Genomic DNA, 25,196 nt, shown 5'->3' with positions numbered 1-25,196 from the left:
GTTGCAGAACGAATACGTATTTTCCCTTGATTAACAAGCCCATTTTGTTGCGCTGCCTATCTGTTTGAATTTATCACCACTGTATAATTCTTTTTGCGTTCATCCTTTAAGAGCCCTTTGGGAATTTCTGTTCAGTAGTGGAAAAAATGACAGGAAAGTATCAGTTAATTTAGGTGCCTGAAGCTGTTTATCATAAAGAAAAACATGAAGTCAGACAAAGATCAAAATGAAATATAAACGGCCTTTCATCACTTTGTGAACGTCTTGCCTGACAGGACAACTTTGGCTTTATTTGCTATTTTTACACTTGTTTGAAAGATATGATTGTGCAAATTGGAACGAAGGTTTAATTATAAAGCATAAAAATGCTAATTCTTTTTTGTCAGACATTGGGCGGAAGCTGAACAAACTTTAAGGTAATCAAATTGAGAAGACAGTCCATAAAATAATACTGATAAATATTCTAGGGTAAAAATCGTGATGGTTAAAGTCAAAAGTTAGGAAGCTCAAAAACTAACAGAATAACAATTCCAAATTTCACATGATTACATGTACATTGTTGTGTTAGATGACGTGCATGTATTTTCAGCATCATCCTTTAACTAATCATCAACATCAATGTTTTCCTCCAAGGATTCCATTGTTTGATATTCAGGCTAAATTAAACCAGAGATGTTTTTGCTTCAAATACTGTTATGATGTGAATAAGATTGTAATAAATAATAATAAAAATAATATTTATTTTAAAAAAATCATCTTTTTACCTTTTTGGTTGAAAATAACATAAACTAAAGCAATTTAAGAAAAATTAAAATTGAAATAAAAAATGGTTTCCTTACCGTATTTAGTATTATTTAACCTAGATGATGTAAATGTCCTCTCAAAATTAAGAATCCGTGCCATAAGACCCGTTTAATACTAACAGAACGATTTAGTATTGGATACATAACCAGCCTCGGTGTAAAATCGATTGCTATTTATAGTCAAGTAAGTTGAAACAAAAAGAAAAGGGTTGGAATTGGTAGGCAAGCTATCTCATATTCATTTCATTTAAATGAGAGCATTAATCCAGCAGAGAAAGTATAGTACCGGTGAATAAAATTATTAGACGAGTTAATAGCCATTCAGATACGTAAATTCTATTTGAGCTACAATGTTTCCGCACATAGGAATCATGTGGATTTACAACAGAACACAAAAAAGGGTTTGGTCTCAAGTTTTACACACCTTTGTAAAATGATCACTTCTAAACAGAATTAAAATGAAGGGCTTTAATAAAAATAAAAAAAAAATAAAAAAATATAAAAAACAGAAATCCAAGAGACATTAACCTGTGTTTTACATCTGAACAAAAATGAGATCTCACAAAGAAATTTACTTTTATAAGGATACCCACTTCCGCCCCAACCCGGGGTTGAACCTAGCAGTACAGGAACAGCGCGCTAGACCGCTTGGCCATCTAGGCAAGTCAAAAAACTTGCTTTCGATGCCGATGGAATTCTCGCGGCGCTGTCCTACTCTACACGGTTATTGAGAATGGAAGAGAGATGCAGTTATTTAGACATTAGTTTTATTAGAGGATCATTACCAATTCACATTGTAATGAATTAATTTTGTTTATACAGCACATTTTACAACAACTCTGAAACTAACATAACTGCCCTAAGTGAAGAAATATTAATATAGAAAGCACAAAAAAAATAACAACATTTTTATAAGGATACCCACTTCCGCCCCAACCCGGGGATGATTGATTACATGTTGTTGAACATCCTATTCGAGAATTTTTCACTCATATAGAGACGTCACCGTATGCAGATGAAAAGCTTCAAATTTAGACCTATACTCGGCACTCGGGGTCATTGAGCAGTGAGTGTTCCTTATCGTGACACGGGACCTCGATTTTTAAGGTCTCATCCGAAAGACCCGTGACTTTCACTTCTGATGCAGGGCGCTTAGCGAAGGAAAAGTCACTACCTATGTTTACGTCTTGGGTAAGACGCGGCGCGGCGAACAAGAATCGATCCCCGGCCTCCCGATCCCATGGGATGAATTATAGATAATTTATTGAAGGTTAAAACAGTTCAAGATGAACTGAAATAACCTAAAATGCTTCATTAAAATCCTTCTCAATGATCTAAAATTTCATGAGCTCACTTTTCATTATAATTTAATTCCACATTGATACACGTAAATCATGAACATTTACAGAAACTCGAGGACACAAAGACGTATCAGATACAGTACATATGTTTTTGTGCACAGTTCGCCTTTTACAGCTGTAGATTGCTTGGACATCCAATTTTTGCCTTGAACTCGTCATCCAGCCAGGATCGGAAGAATGCAAAACGTTCTTGCAGAATGGGACAGGATCGTGCATTTCCGTTATTGTTTGCGACGATGTCTTGAACTCTTGTTATTTTGGACTGATAATGATGTAATCATGGGGACTTGCATAAAGAATAAGATGATTTTAAGTTTGTCAACAGCACATTCAGATTCATAGGACGCTTCCACTAGAGTACATGTATATCTTTTCGTCTGAAACTGCATAATAACGTAAGAATCGTTTTACGAATTTAGTGTGACAAAATGTATTTTGTCATTCATAATCTCGCGTTGTAAGATGAATTTCAATAGAACCTTCACGCATGCGTAAATGCTGAAGACCAAACAAATTGTTCATGAAAGTGGCTAAATTAATTGATTATTTTTAATGAAATTTACTAGTAAACTTTAAAACTAGTTATCTTGGTCCTAACAGTGCAAAAAGATAAATTCATCGAAACAAACGAAAAAAATATTTCCATTTTGATATATAAAGTACTTGTAGTTGTCCAATATATTAACAATGTGAGTGTTCAGAATTGGAGAAATGTTTATAAAAAAGTAACCAGCCTTATTCTGATCATTACGTAACCTACTGGACAATGAGGTTTCTCGGACCATCCATCTAATTGCGTCCAGCATTTTCTAACATAATGAGTAGTTTTCAGCTTATAACCAATTACATAAAATAAGCTCAATTTACATTTTGCATAGGATCTTATACAATCAATCAAATTTTCGCATAATTACAAATCTGTTCGACCCTTCACTGAAGTTAAAAAAAGGAAATTTAGTAATTGTTATGGTCATTTCGTTCGCATGTTGATCGTCTTTGACGATCCTACTTTTAACATAGTGATTTTGCAGTCAGATTAAAACTTCAGTCAACATCAAAAGGATAGGAAACAATAACAATCATTAATTCAGACTAAAACAGATTAAGCATCATCGTAAAAACGACACCATGCAAACAGAAACGGATATAATTACAGGAGCCATCGCTATGGGAAAATACACTTACAAGGGTTGTCCATGAAGTTCGTGGACAAATGTTAAAAATTTTCTTCATATTACTATAAGGCCAATGGTGTATGGTAATATTTTGAAATAAACTAAAAATAGGTAAATATATAAAAATAAAAACAATACACGCTAATTTAGGGAAGTTATAGGTATAAATAGATTGTATATGCAAGTCGCATGGCCAAGTCTGACGTTAAGCTAGTATTATAATAACGTCAAATACGGATTTTGAATTTCTATCACATATTCGTGGACACACGCTATTTTTTCTTTATTATGCCACACTGGTATTATGCCAACTCTAGTAAGAATACAAAAACAGCTCTGTTCATAAAGGGGCATAATTAAGATCTATGATCATTCCAACAGATTGTTGGGTGATTTTGTTTCCAAAAACTTCATATTGTCACTGAAGAACTCCAGCAAGTTTTTAATATCAACCTCAAAGTGTCAAGAATCAGAATTATTTTTATGTATACGAGATTACGACAAATCATAAGATATGAAAAATACATTCCTTTCTTTTTTATTAAAGACGCTTTTGTTTATAATGTCAAAAAGTCTGATCTTTAATTCATTGTGAGAAGATATAATGTCAATTAAAATTCAAGCACTTCAAAATGATTCCTTAAACAAAAAAAATCATAACTTGATTAATAATGGTCCACAATTCAGTCAAAGAGACGGGAGATCAAACCTACTGTCAACCAGTTTTACGGGTAGGGGACAAATAGAAATAAAATATTTGCTGAAATTGTACTCACGTTTTATTGGTTATTTTATTTTTAATCTCGATTTAATTGCTGCTGAACTATCAGGATATACCATTTAATAAAAAGACTGGTCAAACACTAATAAGTTATTTCTGTTTCTGAAATTCTGAATACTTTTATGTAAAAGCAAACTTGTGTACGACTAAAAAAAAAAAGATACAAAGACTGGTGAATATCTATGGTTGATCTGAATTCGCGAATATCTACGTTCATTTTGATGTTGTCTGGAGAGATGTGTTGATGAAACAGGAAGAACCATTCTCCATTCACACGTTTGCGCAGCTAAAAAAATAATTGGAGGAAAGGCCGCTAAATATAAATTTGCCAAATACAGTAAATTATTAAAAACAGAGTCATACTTGATTAATGAGATTTTGTCAAGTAATGAACGTTACACCATCCTTGTATCAATTTTTGACTTTCCTGTTTTTGTCACATTACCATCATACGTATAGCTGTCATTCCATTTGTTTCAGTTCTACTGACAGCTATCATATCACAGCTCTATGTAATGTGAATGTAAAATGTGAAGGTAACGAAAAGTGACCAATCTCATAAATCCAGTGGAAAAAACAAAACAAATCGTGAACAGGGCAAAAACACCAGAAGTAGGATCAGGAGCCTAGGAGGAGTAAGCATCCCCTGTTGACCTGTCACATGTGAGCAATATTTTCCGAATTAGTACCCCTTTTTTTTCAAAAATATGTTACACATTAATAAACGACAAGGAGATATTATCTACAAAATTCTACAGAAAATCGAAAAGAAAACAAGTGATTTATTCAATTTCTCATCTGGGAAATATTTATTAATTTTTTGAAATAATAAAAACACATTTGATAAATATGTTTGATTTTAAAACATGTATCACCAATGAAGTGGTAGATTTTCATTAATAAACCACCGGTTGTCATGTCTACTTACAACATATATAAGTTCCTAAATGAGTGAATTCCCTTAACTCCCGCTGTGTATGAGGGATTTGCATGTTAAAAAATCTTTCGTGAAAAAAAAAATGAAAACACCTTCATATTGTTTCAAGGCCATATTTATACTTATGATGCTATATATATGCGTGTCGTTTGCTTTGCTAATGAAATTTTGCGTGATTTAAATTATCTGAAGCCACAAAAAAACAACTTAATTTCGTTTCTAAAGGATACAGTTCAATCTATTCCGTGTTTTGCAGAAAATGTCCTTTATCATGTTTATTATATTTCCCAAAAGAAATCGTTTGATTTGTGATTTTTGCTCCTATCTGCTATGAAGAAATTATAAAAAATACGTTAGAGAGACATCCTGCAAAAGCTTTTCAATTTGTACACAGCTTATTATTACAAGAACTGTTTTCCAGGATCCTTGTTACAAACTGCAATCAGGCATTGGTAATTCGGTTTAAGCTCTTCGTAGAAATGCTATCCTATATCCTTAAAATGAGAGATTTCATTTGAATATTGCAATTAGTAAGAGTGGAAAAAATCGTTCAACAGTCCATTAAAAACAAGCTGGCGATGCGCAAAATTTGAAATAAGGTTCTAATTAGGAACGCGGTAAAAAGCCTGTGGACATGAAGTTTATCTGCCGGTATTCATATCTTATTAACAAATTTGAAATGATAGATATACTTTCAACTCTCTCTAATTAAAAATAAAAGTGTTTATTTTCGATCGAAAGGGGCCAGTCACACAAGCCTAGTGATAGGGCGTTTGCTTCGTGGTCGAGAACCTCGGTTCAATTCTCGTTCGCATAAGTAGTAACTTTTCCTTCGCCAAGCGCCAGTCATTAGAAGTGAAAGTCAGTCATGGGTCTTTAGTGTGAGACCTTAAAAACCGAGCTCCCATGTCACGATAGGCGTTGGCACGAAGAAGAATCTTCACTGCTGAATGGCCCTGAGTGCCTAATAAAGGTCAAAATTTGAAGCCCTTCATCGGTTTATGGTGACATCTCTATATAAGTGAAAATCTCGAAAGTGACGTTAAACAACATACTTTCCAGCAATGGATAGGTCTTGAAATTTTCTCAGAGATTTACTGTATAAATTTATTATTATAGAAAAGAAGAATATATAATAATAATAATTATATATTGTAGATGACATTAAGTAATATGTACAATCTAATCAGGACATAAATAAACATCAAATTTACTATACATAACTGATTTTGATTTGTAACCTTTTGTAACCTATCACAGTCATTTTAACATACTTAGAGGCTTGGAATATTAGCCAAGAAACTCACAAAGGTTCCATGAGTGCTTATTTTGCAAATCAGTATATTTTTTTGCCCGAAATGAGAGCTTTTTGTTTTTATCTGATAGTAGTAGATTGTTGTATTGAGACGAGAAGCCAGATAATAACTGATTAATGTGTTTGTGGGAATGTATATATGGTCATAAGTGATATAAATAATTTAATCCCGATTTACAATTTTCACCAAGTTAAATTCATGTGTTTGCTTGTTTAACTTTTCATCATATTTAGACGCCACCGCTTGCCGATGGAGGGCTGCACAAGGTAAATTCATAATTTGATGTTTATCAATTAAATACTCGATATTATACTTTAGACATAGTCCATAAAGAAACTAGAGAGCTCACGGTAAAGCACAATGACATCAAACATCATAAACATCCTCTTCTAAGTTTCTGTTCAAAATACATTAAGATTCCTCAAGGGATCCGCGGTGCTTTATTTTGCTTTTATGTTCACCAAAGGAGATAAATAATTGGAATGTCAGACAGTTCTAATATTAAAAATAAACCCGTAACAAAACAGAAGAACGAAATAATAGAAGATCATTCAGGAATGGAGATTTGCTTGTCTTAAACAGTGACCGAAAATTGGAGATTTTTATCAAGAAAAAAGTATTTCGAGCAAATTTAGCCCTTTGCTGTATCTAGTATTTGATAGCAAAAAAGCATAAAATGCCAATAAAATTGCAGTTGTTTCTGAATTGGGTTTGACTCTTGTCTAATAAAAAAGTGGTGAATAATGTTCACAAATTTTATCAGTTAATATTCAATCTATCTTTAAATGCAAATGAATTAGACTATTTATCCAAATGAGCAAGTTAAGGAACAGTGTAATTTGAAATTGTATTATTGTATCATTTGTATCATTAGAACGCACTATTTGATATCCACAACGAAGAAATGGTACCCAAAATAAGATTTCTAACCGTAAATTGATTATTAAAGATACTGTTAGATTTGAAGAACTGTACATACTTAGTGTCCCTTTTTCTACATATAAGTGCCATTTGGGGCTATTTGAGTTTGTAGTTTCAAATCAAAATCGTATGTATATTTAATGAAAGCTTTAAAGGTTAGAGTTTACGATTACACTGTACTGGTATACCCGGATATATTAGTGCTTTGCTATTGATTCCATTTCTTACCAATGCATATTTTAATTCCAGCAATGACATTAAAAAGATTATAAACTATAAAAGCTATGGGCAAGCACATGTTAAAACGACAGAAAAATGCCAGTAATTTTGATATACTATATCAAAAGTCACTTTAGTTCATCTCCTTTTCTCTCTCTGCCCTGTAATTATCTTTATTAGTTTATGTTCTCTAGACAAACATTTCTGAATGGTTATGGAATCTTTATTTCACCTACAGCTGTATGAACTCCAAATGCCATTTCTAACAAAGATGCAATAAATTCTATTTCTTCTACCGGGTAATTCAAAATTAGAATTCAGAACATTAATCCTAAGAGAAATGATAATCTTACATAACGTAGAGAACAGTATAGTATTGTCTTTGAATCAGCCAGGACTGATAATGTTATAGTTCAAATCGACATGGTGTAATAAAGGACTACTGGGAGTCGATATCGAGTTCTTGTTCCTTAAAAGATAGTACTATCTAAAAAGAGATTCACAGAAGTCAGTATCGATATTGAAGAATCTACATTACTTTGGGGACTTTGCGTATTAATTTGATAATTGTAGTCCTGGCTTAAGTTAAGGGTTGTTTTAAGTATTTCCCCTTTATAATATAAATATCTTTAATAAAAATGTTATAGCATCCTACATATAGAGCTGTGATTTCAGAACATTAAGAGTTTTAACAAAAACCTACTATAGGACTGTTCAGATATATTTGAAAAAGTGCCAGTAATGATAAAAAAGAGTTAAAGAAGGATTGAAACATATTTGCGACTACAAAGAGAAACATACATAACTTACGCATATTTCTGATCCGAAAACCTCTTATAAGACCTTATCACAGGTGAGCTTTAAATTCTTGGCATCAACTCAACTTACTTGATAAAAATTGTTTGAAAAGTAATCAAAATTACAGTGAAATGAGAAGTGTATCCCCCTATAATCAAGACGACATTTGACATAAATTAAACAATTAAGTTTCAAAGTGGGTAATTGAATGCAAAATTCTGCTGAAATAAATCTGTTATGCTGAAGAACTCACCGCTTTCCAGTAATATGAGACTGGTATTGTTCAGAGAGCGGGCACGCACAGCATAAATAAGTTAATGATTGATACGATATAAAGAAGCAGATTTTCACAACGTAGTAAGACCTCCAGCATAAGAATTCGTCTAAGCGAAACCTTACTCGAGCGATTTAGTTGAAAATTTATTGCACTTTGTATCCAAAAGATAAGAGAAAGCCTGGAAAATTGAAAATTGCTAAACTTGCCTTAAGGAATGGTAAATACGTAAAGTAGATTCGAAGAAATATGAGATTTTCACAATAACTTACAATAAAGAATAAGTTCAGTTGCGTTTAATGTTACCTTTGTCCTTCAATATTCACTTAAAGTGACTTGAAAAAAAAGCATCTGACAAAGAAAACCACTCTAAAAAAATCTCTTCAACACCATGATGAGTGGCAATTACAAGCAAAATCCCAACAAACTAGGATTTTACCAGATATTGTTATTTTTTTTTTATTTTCAAGGATGCACAGAAAAAAACGAAGTACATACAAAATATTACGCATATAATACACCTAGATATCAATAGTCCATTCTTATATTTATCATTTCTGCCAGACTTTGACATTTTAGGAGGATGATCATCTAGGAGCGAGCCACAATTGTTGATTTACAACACTTTAAGCATTCATTTCACTATGTGAGATTATATTTCAGAATAAAAATAACCAAAATTTGAAGTACACTGCAAATGCTTGTGAAAGAACAGACAAGGTTTCAACAGAACTTCGAGACAAATCGAAGAAAATTTGCAAGCTTTCCCTGTAGTAAAATAACCAATGTAATGTGGTCCAGAGCTTTGCGTTTATTTCAATAGGGTATAGTCGCCCGCGTGGCGCAGTGGTTAGAGCGTCTGCTCTAGAGTCGCGAAGTAAGGAGTTGATCCTTACATCGCGGGTTCGAATCCCACTTTGGGACGTGGAGACCGGTTCTTCGGATGAGACCGTATAAACCGAGGTACCGTGTCGCAGTAGGTGCTGGCACGAAAAAGATCCCTCACTGCTCAATGGCCGTAAGTGCCGAGTATAGGACAAATTTGCAGCTCTCCACCGGCAAGTTGTGCCGTCTCCATATGAGTGAAAAATTCTCGAGAGGGACGTTGAACAACATACAAACAAACAAACAAAAACAATAGGGTAAAAGGCTTGTCACACAGATGTGGGTTGGCTAAAAACACAGATAGTTAACGTTATTCTTATGATTGCGAAATTTTAAACCCAGGTCTCATGGGTGAAATGGAAATAAAGTTAATTAAGATACAGTTTTTCGATCTAGGCAAGTCTACATACATTGAGGACCACAATATCAGGTTGCCGTTTACAGAAACCGGCATGCAAGGAATAGGTCTTTAAATACGTTCCATGCGATAAAAACACTGTCGATCAGGAATTTTCAGTTATTCTCATCAGTTGTCAAAAGTAGTCATCAAAAGCCTTACGATAATGGGTATTCATGAAATCTTGTTCATTAACATGCTCTTATAACTGCATTGTATTTTGATGCACATGTCGATTTTTTCTTGAGAGAGTGTCTCTTAACACACATGAACCATATTTTTCAATCTTCAGTCACATAGTAATAACACATAAATTTCAAATCATGTCACTTTGAATGTTTATGAAAAAAAAGTTTCAATGCATGCGCTGTAGATTGATTGACCTTTCTTATTTCCACACAGGGAGAACGTCAACAGTCATATATTGAAACTATAACCACAAATATATTTAGTTTAGAAATCCTAACTAAGCATAAAATTAGTATGACAAAACGGTCCATTAGGAAAAGAGTAAGTACAAAACTATCTATTAGAGGGTATATAATTTTTATAAAAGAAAATAGTAATTAAAACTTCAGCGCAAAACCAAAAGGAAATGGTTTTTAACTTGTACCCCAGTGCAACACTCTGACAGATAAGTTGATGTTACAGGGATTTCGATAACCTCGTGTATAGTCAGCATTTCGTAAATTGTATGGTCGTTTTAATGATTTTGATAACAAAAACATGTATTACCTATCTTTGGGTCGTACTTTGACCGATATGATCCATAGCAATTGTAAGGCCTTTTGTTTTTATACTAAATAAGAACCTGAATGTTCCGTCAACATGATCAATACATAGGGCTCACGGCAGGTGTGACCGATCATCAAGGGATGCTTACTCCTCCTAGGTACCTGATCCTACCTCTGGAGTTTTTTGAGGTCAAAATTTTTTGCCCTGCTCAAAATTTGTATTGTTTGTAGATATTTGAGATCGATCACTCTTAGTTATCTACACCTTTTCATCAGAATGTACCTCAAGATCACGGAAGCAAGTAAATAAGTTGCATTCATTTCAGTACTAGTGAACTCTGGTTCTTAGTTTAAAAACCAGACATGATTTGTAAGAAACAGAGCTTTGGCAAAACAGTTGCCTTCAGACCTTGTTGGATGGGTAGAATCATGATAAATGCAATCAAAACATTTGAATGAAAGGCCAATTCAAGATTCATTTGCATTTTGTTACAGAAAAGATGAAACTATGTGTTGTACTAATTATGTACAAGACTTATTCTCGACAGAGGATGCGTACTCCTCAATGGCACATGATCCTACCTCCGATGTTTTAGAAGTCCATGTTTGCTCTGTTCACACATTGTATTGTTTCAATGGACTTTTAGCTTTATAACTGTTTGTTATCTTCATATTTCATTTTATGATGTGATCTTTATTTTTATTCAAGTATTTAAAATGGCCTCTTATGTCCTTCAAATTATGTTTGATAAGAAGAATTAATGTGTGCAGCAGCTTGAATCGTAATCATTAGTTTTGTTTTGTTTTTTTGTTTTTTGTTTTTGTTTTAATAATAAGAACGTTATATAACTGTATTGAGAAAATTAAGTAATGCTGTTTTCTTACGAAACATTTGTTTTCTTTTTAACAACATTAAACATATGGCTTACATTTTATCTTTGAGTTTCAAACCACCTCGTAAATATGGTTACTTAAGTGACGTGGTGTTACAATAGAGAACAAGAACCCATTAGGCACAAGGCTCACCCAAATCATCGAGAAAAAATAAGTACCGATTTTGAAAATTTATAAAGGTACAATATTTATAATATTTAAGAGGGCTGGGTGGTTGTGGCCATTTTCAGACTATGTTTATCTCCTTTAGAAGAAGAGCTCCATATAAAGATGTACAAAAATGATCAAATTTTAACTAAAATGAATTAAATTTTTCTTTACCATATGATAGTTGACAGATTAAGATATCATATCTAAAAATATAAGTTATATCTGCTGGTTAATTTGTTGACCCTCAGCCTCCTTAAAGCAAAAACATTTCACTCCCGATTTATTACATGTAGTATGACACTTATAGAGGAGTAGATTTCTCTAGTTGTTATAGCCCACTAAAGTTTTCAATTAAAACAGTCTTGCATGAACTTGTTATAACCAACAGAGAACGACTGAAGCTGTTATGCCATCAAAAATTAGAACTGTCTTACAGTTATTCACAATTAATGCAACAGTTAGGATTGATTTGTGATTGAAATAATAATTATTAGCATTAAATCTTCGATTATTAAATTGTGATTTCAACTCGATATTTACTAAAAACAAGACAAAGATGTTTGAGTAATATTCTCACGACAGCCAAACCTCGGAGAATTATCAGCTTCTAAAATTAGAATTATCAGCTTCTAAAATTGCTATAACAGTCATGAGTTAATATCACTAAATGGGTAATATATGTCTTGACATTAGTAACAAGTTTTTGCGATACATGTATGTCTCAAGTGTGTAATAAAAACGACAAGATAATGGATATAATCAGTTCTTTACATGCAATCGCTCTACAGAAATTGTTTTCGAAAATGGCGATGGTTTTTCAAAATTTTGATCAAAGAAATTTATCAGTCAAGGTTTTAAACATGGTATAAAATAGATAAAATATTTAGAATGAGGACAGACAGTCGGTCCTGCTTTCTGACACGCCACGTCTGTGTTATTAGGCTTCATTTATCATCAATATTGTTTTTCAAAATTCCTTCGATTGAGATCGAATCATGCACATAAGATGCAGTCTCAGAATGGAAAGGCTGTAACAATAACTTTTTAAAATTATTGTACTCTTCTGACCTACACAGAACAATGTTACTCATTATCTACAGAATGTATTTTTTTTCTGCAAAAATGTGTTAAAGTCTCATGTGATTAATACTAATTTATAACTATCTGAATTTGAAATTCGTCATAAACAAAGTGAAAATGTGTTGTTTTTTCGGTAATATGATGTAGAAACAGAAGATCTAAGCACCAAAAAATCAGCTATTTAGGTTTCGTTTCATATTTTTTTCTTAATTCCTTTTATAGCTACATTGGTTATGGCAAACAAGTCAACACAGCACGATAGGATTCATGTTATAAATGTCGATTAAATGTATACTCCAGCTGGTCTAACTTATTAGTAGCACAGTGGGTAAACTCAGATAGACGAACTCTCTGAACGGTTTTTTTTACAGGATCGGATGAAAGTAGGTGTTGGATTCCAGTTGAGATTGTTATGTTATATAATCAATAATCCTGTAAGAGTTCACCTCAATAAACAGATTACAGCGTATACACCAAAAGAAATAGATATTTGATTCTTCGTCCTAATATTAAATTCTCATAAACACTAAGAAAATATGGTCGCAAAATAGTTTGACAGGGTATTGCTTATTAGATTGCATCAAAAAAGGCAATTCAAAAAATTGGAATATATGTCGTGAAAGCCCTAAGGAGCACATTTAAAGGGAAGTCCAGTACAGAATCAATCTGACTCGGTAAGAAAGCGAAATCTCAAGCAAGCAGTTACTAATGATGGTAATTATGACAAAGAAGTATTTTTTTACGAGACCCATATTTCAGAAACAGTCATTCTGCTTGTTTCCTCTGCGTTATCGATTCCTTTTATTCTACAGAGTTCTGCGTGTATCAATAACATTTTCCGAGTATTAAAATACCTTTGGGACATTTAACAGAAAAATTCAACATTTATAGAGTATATGAATTACAATTTTTGCTGAATTATTTATGGCAAGTCTGATTAAAAATACTTAATGCTATGAAATCGCAATCACTAAGCTTAAAAATTGACGGGTTTTTTACACCCCCCTTATGGTTTGGAAACAACCGCACTAACCATGATAAGGAAACAAAGAGTTCAAAGAATGCTAAATGAGTCCATCATGTATAACTATAGTGATATAACAGTTTGATATACCCTGTAGTATTCAGCTAATGAATTGGTATTTTTTTTCAAACAAAACCTTTTGATTTGAGAGTTTAACCACCCGATCTCACCTCTGGTGTTTTCAGGGGTCCGTGCTTTTGCCCCTTTTGTTTACTAGACTAGAATTATAAGATTGATCACTTTTATTATCTTCCCCTTTTACATTTTAACCATAAAGACTCAGGGAGGGACTTTACTTCTGACAGAAATATAAAACCTTTTAAACAAAGTCAATCTGACTTATTTCATTAAAAATTTTGACGAGGAAACCATGTATTGATTTATATTTGCTGCACTCCTTGTTCACATGGAGGAAACAACAACATTGCTTCCTAAAGTACAAGATAATGAAGCTACATTCGAATAATGGATCAGCACATCTAGCTTATTGGTTCAATTACTTTTATGGTGTTTTCCTCATTTTAGATATATGTACAATTTTGCAAAGTCATGTAGGTATACATTCATAGATAATAAAGCTGATGTACTAATTGAATTACTTTTTTGGGATTTCTTGAAAATATGAATTTATCGATCAATGTGTGAATGCTAAGCCTTTCGCCGTTTTCCTGTTTTAATCAAATATAAGACTTCGTTTATTAATAAATTGAATTATCAACCTTGAAGATAGTTATTTAAGTTCATATTGAATTAATTTTAACGGTTGAAAATACGTTATGTCCTATACTGAGAAAATGCTGTTAAAGTTTACCATGTAAACTAATTTGTAGTTGAATACCATGTATTCTAAAAAAGATAATTAAATGGAAGCTAGAAGATATAGAAATGCTTTGTATGTCTGCGTGAAAATCAAAAACAAGTATTTTGAGACAGATGGGTTAGTTCATACATAGAGGTTTATGGGCAATTTTTGGAGAATAGACATCTTCATTGTACTAATGGAGTTGAAGTCTAATCACATATATGATTACTATTGTTTAGCTTCAGAAAATTTTACAACTAGGAAAGTAAAACAGGGTTGCGTTAAGTTTATTCTTACAACATCTACTATTGGTCATCGTTTATTTATGAGTTGTCACTTGTTTTTTCTTATTTCAACCTTGAAAAGTATTAACCACAAATTCACATCTTTCGTAGCAATTACTTGTAATTATGCAGAGTATGGTTGTAAACACTTTGATATGGATGACAACTAATCCCTGTTGCATAATTTTCCTGTTTTTTTTTAAGATATAGTATTGTTAAATAATTCATGCATTTTTCAAATATGACTGAGACTTGAATTCTCGTTAATATCATCAAAGTTAATCAAACCTTTTCATCGCCCTAAGTAACTGTAATTTTTACATAATGATCAGATATTGAACCTAGCAACCTTAATGATTACAGCAAAAGTTATAAATGCCGTAGATAAAAAAGGAAAAGAAAATGTGTGAAGCCCAAGGGCATGGACTGTTAATACCTACATTTACAGCATACACATATGAGATGAAGGAATCACACTATGTTTGCTGTTCAATATCTTTGCGATAGGGTGACTGTACACTCTTTCCTAAGAGAGAGAGAGAGAGAGAGAGAGAGAGAGAGAGAGAGAGAGAGAGAGAAAGAAAGAAAGGATACTGTGATTTTAATTAAGGATCAACTTCAGTTGAAAGTTACCCGTATGTTTTTTGACAAAGAAGAACGAGAGAGCAATGTAGATCCTTGGTCCTTAATTATTGCATTTTGAATGTAGATCGTGGCCATTGCTTTGCCCACCAGTGTTTTTAGAATCAAATTTTACTGATGGCATATAAATACATAAAATCGTCTTATTTCCTTATTTCCTCAATTAAAAAATAACAAAATTTAAGGAAGATTTTGCTTCTAAAACATAGCAAGTTATTCTATCTGCTGAATTTGCCTATTTTTATTAACTAGAATCGTACATTTCTCAAAGCTAGGCTGCCTTCTAAAGCAATTGATGTATATTAAATTTAATGATTTTTTTTAATTAACGAAAGTTGTTTCATCCTCTCACCTTTTTGTGAGTTTTGTGTATGCTTCTGATTCAAAATCAAAATTGATTTCCATGCAGGTAAAGTCATTGGTTCTGAATTACAAATTATCACAACATTGATTTCTGTAGTTTCATTGTAATCTCAAATGATAACTCAAATTTGGCTTTTTCAAAATTTTTCTTAAAACTTTAATTTTCCTTATGCTTACGTACATATCTAAGATTCAAAGATACTGGTGGAGGGAGGGATGTTAAATTGGGGGTATTGAGGCATTTAATTTACATTGGTGACAATTACATGTAGTTGATTACAAATTATCTGATGAAATAGAAATGAAATAAACTGATGGAATGATACCCCTTGTATATCCTATGGATAAAATATATGGTTTCTTACACCCTTCATCTTGTATCAAACTTTGCAAAAGACAAGCGTATTTGCTGCCCTTTCCTTTTTAACAAAGAGTCAAATTGAGTAATAACACTACTGCATGTATTAAATCCCGTTCAAGTGTAACGAAAAAACATGTATTAATATAGTGAAATTAAAGACAAGATCCGAAAAAAAGTTCAGGAACCCCTGCTTCTAACAGAGATAGAATACAGCTATGTAATGTTCGTGATTCATACATCAGATACTAAAAAGACGCAATCCTTAAAAGTGTAAAATCCGATTAAGAGAACATTTGATGTGTTTCATACAGAGAGCGGTCTTTGATCATGATAGTAAGATAAACCAGCTAACATGTACAGATACTCACTTTAATTGACTCGCAGTTCATCAAGCTCAATGCCTTTGTCTTTTGTTCTGAAATGACAATGATATATTTTGGTAACTCTCTCATTCAGTTTTATATAAAGTTATCTATGTGCCATTTTTAAGATAAGGATCTCGCTTATCGAAAAGTTTTTAACGAATGCGCCAATCATACTGTCAATATTCCCATCTACTCACATTCTTTTGACATCTTGTTATCAAAGAATTTTATACCGCAGGCTAACTTTCGTCTGAAGAAATGAGGGCAACAGATGTTGTTGGATGAAATGATTAATCTATCTATTTGTTGTAATTATCGGATTTAATCTAGTGATAGTCCCAAAATACTTCAAATGAAGGTTAAGGGATTAATATACCTGTGTGCCTCTTCAAATGGTGAGAAGTGTCTACTACTTCTTTGAATATTTATGTTGCTTAGCCAACAAAGATATTGTTAAATAGAGAAAGATTACATCACACAGTTTCCTGAAACGACTTTATCATCTTTTGTGTTCAAACAAATAAAAACAAATAAGCGCCTACTTTTCATTATGCATACCCATCAATAGTTATTATGAAAAATGTTTTGCAATTAATTATAGAAAAAGAATATGATTTACTTTCAACAAATCACCAACTTAATCACACAAAGGACTAAAATTCTCTATTTTGTACACAACATATGAATGATAATGAACATGTTTGATCCTCTCATAATTAGAGAGCGATTTGGTATTTTTCTGTTATTTCTTCTTAATTACTTCACAAAATCCAAATTACTAAAGAAAAGTGTTTGAATAATTTTCGCGTACTTTACCAAGGCCATTCCGTACAAAATGGATATTGAAAGGGAGGCAGATATCACTAATGAAACCTTGAATTCATTGTTTGAAGATGAAACCCAGTTGTTACTCAATCAACATTTCGAAAATTCTATGGTCGGGATTATAACCCTGTTTACAAACGCAAGATATTGTTTGGTCGAATTGTGACTGCTTTGTTTTATATCAATTGTTAGTCCATTGTTATTGGTCGCCTGCGTGGCGCAGTGGTTAGAGCGTTTGCTCTAGAGTCATGATGTAAGGAGTAGATCCTTACATCGCGGGTTCGAATCCAATGCGGGACGTGGAGATCGGTCCTTTGGATGAGACCGTATAAACGAGGCCCCGTGGCGTTATAGGTGTTGGCACGAAAAAGATCCCTCACTGTGCACTGGCCCTGGGTGCCGAGAAAAGATTAAAATTTGCAGCCCACTACCAGCAAGTGGTGGTGTCTCCATATGAGTGAAAAATTCTCGAGAGAGACGTTAAACAACAAACAAACAAAAACAAAACCATTATTTTTTTTTGTTATATAATCTTTTGTTTGGCTATAATACTCTGTTTACCTTATTAATACAGAAGACCTATGGTGGGTGTAACCGCTCCACAGAGGACGCTTACTCCCCCAAGGCATCTGATCCACCCATTGTGTTTCGAGTGGCCCTTGTTTGCTCTGTTTACGATTTGTATTTTTTATAGTATTTTACAGTATTGATCACTGTTCGCCATCATTAACTTTTTATTAAGTCTTGGATCATATCTTGATTTTATTTCAAAAACAGCAAGAGCTACTGTTACATCATATATATTTATGGGGTTTTAATTTTTGTCGTTTTCCCCAATACTTCCTTTAACACGAAATAAAATCCCCATGAACCATTTTTTTTACACCACGAAAAAATCAACTCACGAAAATAAGTTGTCTACGGTTCTAAGTGTAAGGATTTTGTTCATAAAAGAAAAGATTTTCTCAATCAAAAAAAAACGCTTAGATATGAAATATTCCAGCAGAAGTAACGGAAAAAAGACGCACTTTCTGTTATATACAGGAGCCGCGAAACATACATCCTTGTATAAACACCCCAGGCACTTCCCCTAGTGTTTACCCCTTGTAAATATTAACTGACAAAGATACATAACAGGTTGTTCTGTCTGTTATCGAAGGAAAAACATTGTATCTGAGGAAATCATTATCCCTAATTACGCCAGAAACAGGCAAAAATTGAAATGTGTTATCTTTATAGAATCTTTTGAATGGAAGGCCCTATACTATGTTTACATTTTATTAGGTCGATAATAATCTTATTAAAATGTCCTTCAGTAATTATATCTTTTAAGAGTGCAATTGCACTATAATTATAATTATGGATGAAATCAATTAAAATAACAAGTCACTTGATATTTCTAAAGTAAATATTTTTCAAGATTTAAAAGATTTTTTCAAGATTTTTTTAAAAAGATTTTTCACAGAAGGATTCAATGTACTTAAAATGAAAATTTGCATTTCCCAAACCATTCACAGTGAATAAGCATATTATCAAAAAAGTCGAAAAGATAAATAGCTCACTTATACACTTAATTACAAATACAAAAGATAGCAGAAAGGCTGACACTGATATTAAAGTAGAACATGAGTGTTATCCTTATAAATTTCAATGTCAAGGTAAAATGGAATTTATGATGGCTCATAAAACATTTTTATGGTGATCATCACATGAGATATATCCTGAACTTATATTAAAAGAATAAAAAATCTGGCATGGATAAGCTTGCTTAGTATGCAAACTGGTAGAAATTGATGACAAAGTTCGAATAATAAAAAAAGGGGTTATGATATTACCAGAACCAGTCTCGGATCTAAAGAGGAACAAAAAAGATTTAAAGAAAATAATTCCGAATAAAATATTATATTATTATCTTCTTTCTTCCAAAAAGGATACATACTAAATTAACTGTAAAAATATTTTTACGATATATTTTAAGATGTTGTTATATGTAGAATTAATTTCGGAGACAGGAAGAACGTAGAATACACAGACAAAGAGTTAACATCTGTCGTGACAGGTTTATATACCTTATGCCAATAATTCACCAAAGAGGAAGCATAGTGTAAGAATTTGGTTTTGTATATTATTGTATGTCCCTCTGTCATGTTATTATGTAAGATATCTTGTAAAAGTGCATACTTGAGAAAATTTAGCTGAATTCTGTTTATCATAAGAAGGGATACCTTTACGTCAGATCTGAAAGTTTATCTTAATCACAACAAAGATGTTTCCAACAATCCATAAAACAGCATTATTGATAGATGAAGGCAAAATTCCCCGGGAAAAGACATATATATTCTGATTTTCCCTTGATTATTTTGTTTCTGCTGCACTCTGCAGTCCGGGTATTTGTCATTTTTATACTGTTAATTATAGACTTCCACAACCATCACTGCTTAGTCAGATATTGTAATTTGCCTTTTATTTTGTATATCAATCAATTTTATATGTCTGGAAATATGTCATGGACGAATGATGATTTTTTTTTTCGAAACATCTGTTATAAAGATAAAATACAATGAAGTATCCCAAAATACAATTAAGGAAGGATTCTTGCCTGGTTTCTGACTAAATGATATACTCAAAGTATATTTGCTTACAAGTCTTTTATATTTAGATGCTACGGATTTTAAAGATCATATTGTACAATTTGAAATAGTAATGGTAAATTGACTTTGAAATCTAGCAGGGACTATATTTTTGGCGGAAGGGCGGCGTATGAAAATATCTCTTTTTATGTTTCTCAAAATTACCACAGAACAAGGAATTTAAACGGCATTTTTAAAAAATCAAAGGCTGAAGGAAGTTTTTGTAGTAAATGAAATTAGTAATAATGGACTAAAACTATAAAATATATCAAATAAATATTATTTTCTAGACAAATGGCAATCTTATAGCCTTTGAAAGCTAAGGAGTCTTAGAACAGATTCGAGTAAAAATTCAGTAAAAAAATGTTTTCCTCTCTTATTCAACGGTCAAAACTTTTGGTTTTTGCATCATTTTGTAAATTTACATGACTACTTTACCATATGTAAAAATAATAAAATTTTAAATATACAAAGCAATATTCCCTAAAAAATGAAGAAAATAGAGGAAATTCGGGTTACCTAATATCTATTTAGTTTAACTGTTTATCTCAATTTGATATTATCATCTGGTAGACCTTTTGCTGTATTAACTTTTTATGTAAAAAGAAAAAGATTAAATCTTTTAAAGGAAAAATAAGTATTACATGATTGGCAACAATAATTTCTGATTCTTAATGACGCGGAAAAGATTAAGACCTTGACATGACCTTGACCTTTTAATGAAACGGTCAAATATAATGTAATTGATGTCATCACTTGGTGATATTGTCCTCTTGAATCTGTGAAAATTTCATTTATGTTTAAATATGATAAATACGAGAGGAATCTCTCCTTAAGTATCCCAAAATACAATTAAGCATCCGAAAATAGAGGCATACATGTACATATATGTATCATATATTGTAAATGTTGAATTTAAAGGGTAGAAATGAATGCAAAATTTTAAATGCAACATGATAATAACCTTAATGTAATTACTATTTTGCAATTTTTTTTACTTATGTCTACTCTATAAATTCAAAATTTACAATATATGATACATATTGATATCGTTAGCATTTCAAAGTATCTTTATTTTGGCGAGGTTAAAAAAGAAGGTATCTCTCTTTCGATATAAAACTATGTATGGCCATTGGTCGTTTTTTGTGTTTTCAAACCCAGTATAAATTCAAATTGACTCAGCTAAACCATCTGTATGTTTTAGATGTTCTTTAGATCTGTATTACACTTTAATGATGAAAATGCTGCTATAAGCATGTGTGATCCCAGGTATGATTCCAACCAAACAAAAATATTTATAACAATTTAGATATGCGAATCAATCAGAATTTCACAATTTTTTTTTAAAAAATTCTGTTTTTGATATGGCTTATGCCACGTGAAAAACTCTAGCCACACTTATTTGTAGAAAATGTTTTGGTATCTGTACTTGTAGATAAGCCTGGTGGCCGGTTTTCATTGCAATAGTACGTGCCTAATCCTTAAGACATCTTTTTGCATTCATTTGCTAAATTAAAGATTAAATGGACAACAATCTAATCAGCATGCCACTCAGGAAATTTCTTCACTTTATGGCACGTTTTATAAATGTAATAAAACTAATTGACCTTCAACAAAAAAATCTTCCTGATCACTCATCCATTTAAATCCATAATAATTCATTGTAGAAGATATACTTTGATTCGAGTTATTTTCCGCTGTATGACGAATCTTTGAATCTTCTTTTCTATTTTCAATACAACACGAAAAAAAAAATATGTAATTTTCATTTTGAAATTGTTTACAATACAGGTAACGAAAGAAAAAAAAGAATTTAAAGTATTTTTTCTTCATATTTGTACTTATTATGTGGGAGTTTGTCAGGATAACGGAAAAGATGAGCTGATTAATATTTTATCAAGAAAAGTACGTCCTATACATGAGAACAAAACATCAAACAGAATATTTTTTAAATACATGGCAAAATATCGATATATTTTATAATTATTGTTATTATAATTATTATAATTAATTATCCAATTAATGATGAACGGCAGCTGGCAATGCAACAAATGGATTACTCTTGATAATTAAAATGTTTTACCATGACGGATGTTCAAGTAATTTATTTACTAGAATTTGAATTTGATTAAAAGATTATGCAAAATAAAAAAAACCCATCCACACATCTGACCTGCGATTACCTAGGATATTTTCTGCGATTTTTCTGCTGAGTAATGGCGTAAAAAACATATCAATGGTTGAGGAAATGGTATTTTCGTTGTGGGTGTTCGTTTCGTAAAATAAAGAACATCATCTTACTATTAAAAGAACCTTCTGTTGTAATAAAACACGAATTGTGGAAAAAACGAAATGCCGTCATTAAAGGAACGGAAATTGTTTTTGTAAAATTTCAATTAAAAAACTATTTTCTGCATAACATGATGCGGAGCTATCGTGTTTTCTGTTCAATCTCTTAAAATTGATCTTGTTGATCAAGTAAAAAAAAAATCGAAGGCCATTTTATCAAGAACAGTGTTAAAAGCCACACAATGTAAATCAACGTCTCATTGTCATTGCCAGAGAGAGAGAGAGAGAGAGAGAGAGAGAGAGAGAGAGAGAGAGAGAGAGATCATATACTCATCATCATTGAATAATTTACAGGTGTTCTTGTAAATTGTGCACATCGTCTTTTTATAAGTATCAGTCATAGCTTTATTCCCTTTTAAAAAGTTATGGAACTACTTGAAATTGATGAATTACATGCATTGTCGAGAAATATGGAATTTAATTGGAAAACAATGGCATTATGATCAATTCATGAACTTCGTGAATTCAAGATTTGTTGGTTACCAAAATTCGATAATGATCTCAATATACTGAATAACGACTTGAAATAGAAAATGATACTTCTTCCATAAGGTTATGAAGTCCATGAAGTTGATATTAAAAGATGCTGTAATTCCTCATTGACAATATATATGTAGTCTTTGATACTGTAATTCCTCATTGACAATATCTATGTAGTCTTTAGAGACCAGGTCCTTCAATAAACTGTTGGAATTCCTATTTCCACTAATTGCACTCCTTTATTATCCGACCAGTTTTTATATTCAAATGAAGCAGAATTTATTCAAAACTTCTTCATTGAGAAAAACAAATCGTGATTTGGCCTTCAAGTCGACATTTAGATATAGACATTTTTACATTATTGTATTTGGATAGACCTTTTATCAATGAACAATAGTTACTTTTATTCATATGTGAACTCGATATATCCCAGTGAAGTCGAAATAAAAGACACTGCAGTCTGTGTACATGTACATCTGTTTCATATTTGAATGGAAGTTTTACTGGCGATAATGGCCAACCAATAACTAAACTGTGTCACAAACGGAATAACTTCAGCTTTTTCATCATCAACTTTGCTTATTTATATAGCAATATTCCAACATCACCTGCTTCTGTTGTTGATGTCTCTCAGCTGATTTGATACATAATAACATGCCCATTAATACGATCATTTTTAAACCGAGACAAGTTGCTGACAAATAACTTGATGTTACAAGGATTTAAACAACCCCCTCAAAAGTCAGCTTTTCGCAAATTCAACGGGTGTTAGAATGACCTTGTTTGTAAATACAATCTTTCGTTAGGCCGTATTTCGTTTCACATGTGTCTTTCACTAATTATTAATTTTCAATTGTCAATGAGTACATGACTAATTAAAATTAGTCATGTACTCATTGGCAATTGAAAATTGTTAATTAGTGAAGGACACATGTGTCATACCATTTGTTAGGTCATAGCTTTTATATCAAATTTGACTAAGGAGTAATCCGTGTACATAATCAATACATAAGCCACGGTGAATTTGACCGGTCGTCAGGGAATGCTTATTCCTCCTAGGCACCTGGTCCCCTTTTCTGATGTTTTAAGAGGTCCGTGTTTTTGCCCTGTTCACGATTCGTTTTGATCCTTATTTGTTATCTTCACCTTTTACGTTATTATCTTATTTCAATCGTTACTAAACATATGGGAAAAAAGTAATGGTGATTTTTTGCATTTACAGTAGACACAATTGAAATTTTTTTGTTTAGTGCAACTTATTTTTTTGATAACACTTGTACGTTACAAGCCAATGCAATTTTGATTTCAAGTCACCAAAAGAATACTGGGGTCTCTTCAAAATTCATAAAGTTAATAAAGAGTGTTACCGCCATTGGCATCGAAACAAGATTAACAATATGTCTTTTTAATGCAATCTAATTGTTCAAAAAGGCTTGGAATGTTATTCCAATTCTGAACCAGTCAACGATCCAGATCAAACATCCTGAGTGTTGGATTTTGACAGTTACGGAAGCCATGTAGGTTCATGAATTTACTACCCTAGATAAATATCGATGTTATATACCTGACGAGGCACAAATTTAACTGAATTGAAATTTGAGGACATCAAGCAGTAATCATGCTTCAAATTTCGATTGAATATATAAATTGTGGGGGGAGCTGAATACATCAAAAGGTGGGATCAGGTGCCATGGAGGAGAAGGTATCCCTTGTCGACCGGCCACACTGGCCGTGTGCCCCTTGTCATGATCGGGTAAACGGAAAAATCAATACGCAATTCAGTAAAAAAAAAATGACCTTATAACTTTTATGAAAAAGTCAGTCAACATTTGACTTCACAAGGGACTGTACAAGGTCATTGTATCGACCCATAATTTGCAAAATATTGACTTTCAATGACATTTTTAATATATACCTTTGCCTTTTATTTGGAAGTGTATTCATTTTAGTGCTTTTGGCAGAAAGCAGTCGCTAAATCAAGGAAATAGCTAAATGCTCTCTCTCTCTCTCTCTCTCTCTATATATATTATGAAATATGCTAAATCAAATCTGTCCTGTCTTGTTAATAAATCAATTTCCACAAAATATCATGCGCACTAAATATTATATATTTACAATGTTTGTCAGTAACTTGCTTCAGTTTAGAACTTGGTTGTACGTAGCACATGCTCACGTGTATCGAATCAACTGGGAGACATAACCATCATACGCAGGTGATCAATGTTGTTAGTTACAATTAATGTTTTATTTTCGCATGTTTAGTAAAACGTTCTAATATGAAATATATGTGTCAGACCCTGTGGCATCTTTTATTTAAGGTTTAAGGAATACTGTACGTGTACATAA

At 32.2% G+C, this 25,196-nt stretch overlaps 1 protein-coding gene across 2 annotated transcripts in view; it reads right to left on the bottom strand.

Annotated features, from left to right (window-relative positions):
- Positions 1–25,196, bottom strand: part of LOC133199780 (somatostatin receptor type 2-like) — a 32,893-nt gene that overhangs the window by 5,408 nt on the left and 2,289 nt on the right. The window contains exon 2 of one of the 2 annotated variants that reach the window (XM_061335622.1): positions 16,570–16,616. The gene's annotated coding sequence lies outside the window, so the exon portion shown is untranslated. Of the gene's footprint in view, positions 1–839; positions 869–16,569; positions 16,617–25,196 lie in introns of those variants that run through there. The other variant, XM_061335627.1, reaches the window with a different exon arrangement.

Source organism: Saccostrea echinata, unplaced genomic scaffold (genome assembly GCF_033153115.1).
Source record: "Saccostrea echinata isolate AGI-Se365-2 ecotype Australia unplaced genomic scaffold, CSIRO_AGI_Sech_v1 ptg000002l, whole genome shotgun sequence".
Taxonomy (NCBI): Eukaryota; Metazoa; Mollusca; class Bivalvia; order Ostreida; family Ostreidae; genus Saccostrea; species Saccostrea echinata.
Note: the sequence above shows the minus strand (reverse complement) of the source record. Positions and strands in the feature narration are given on the sequence as shown.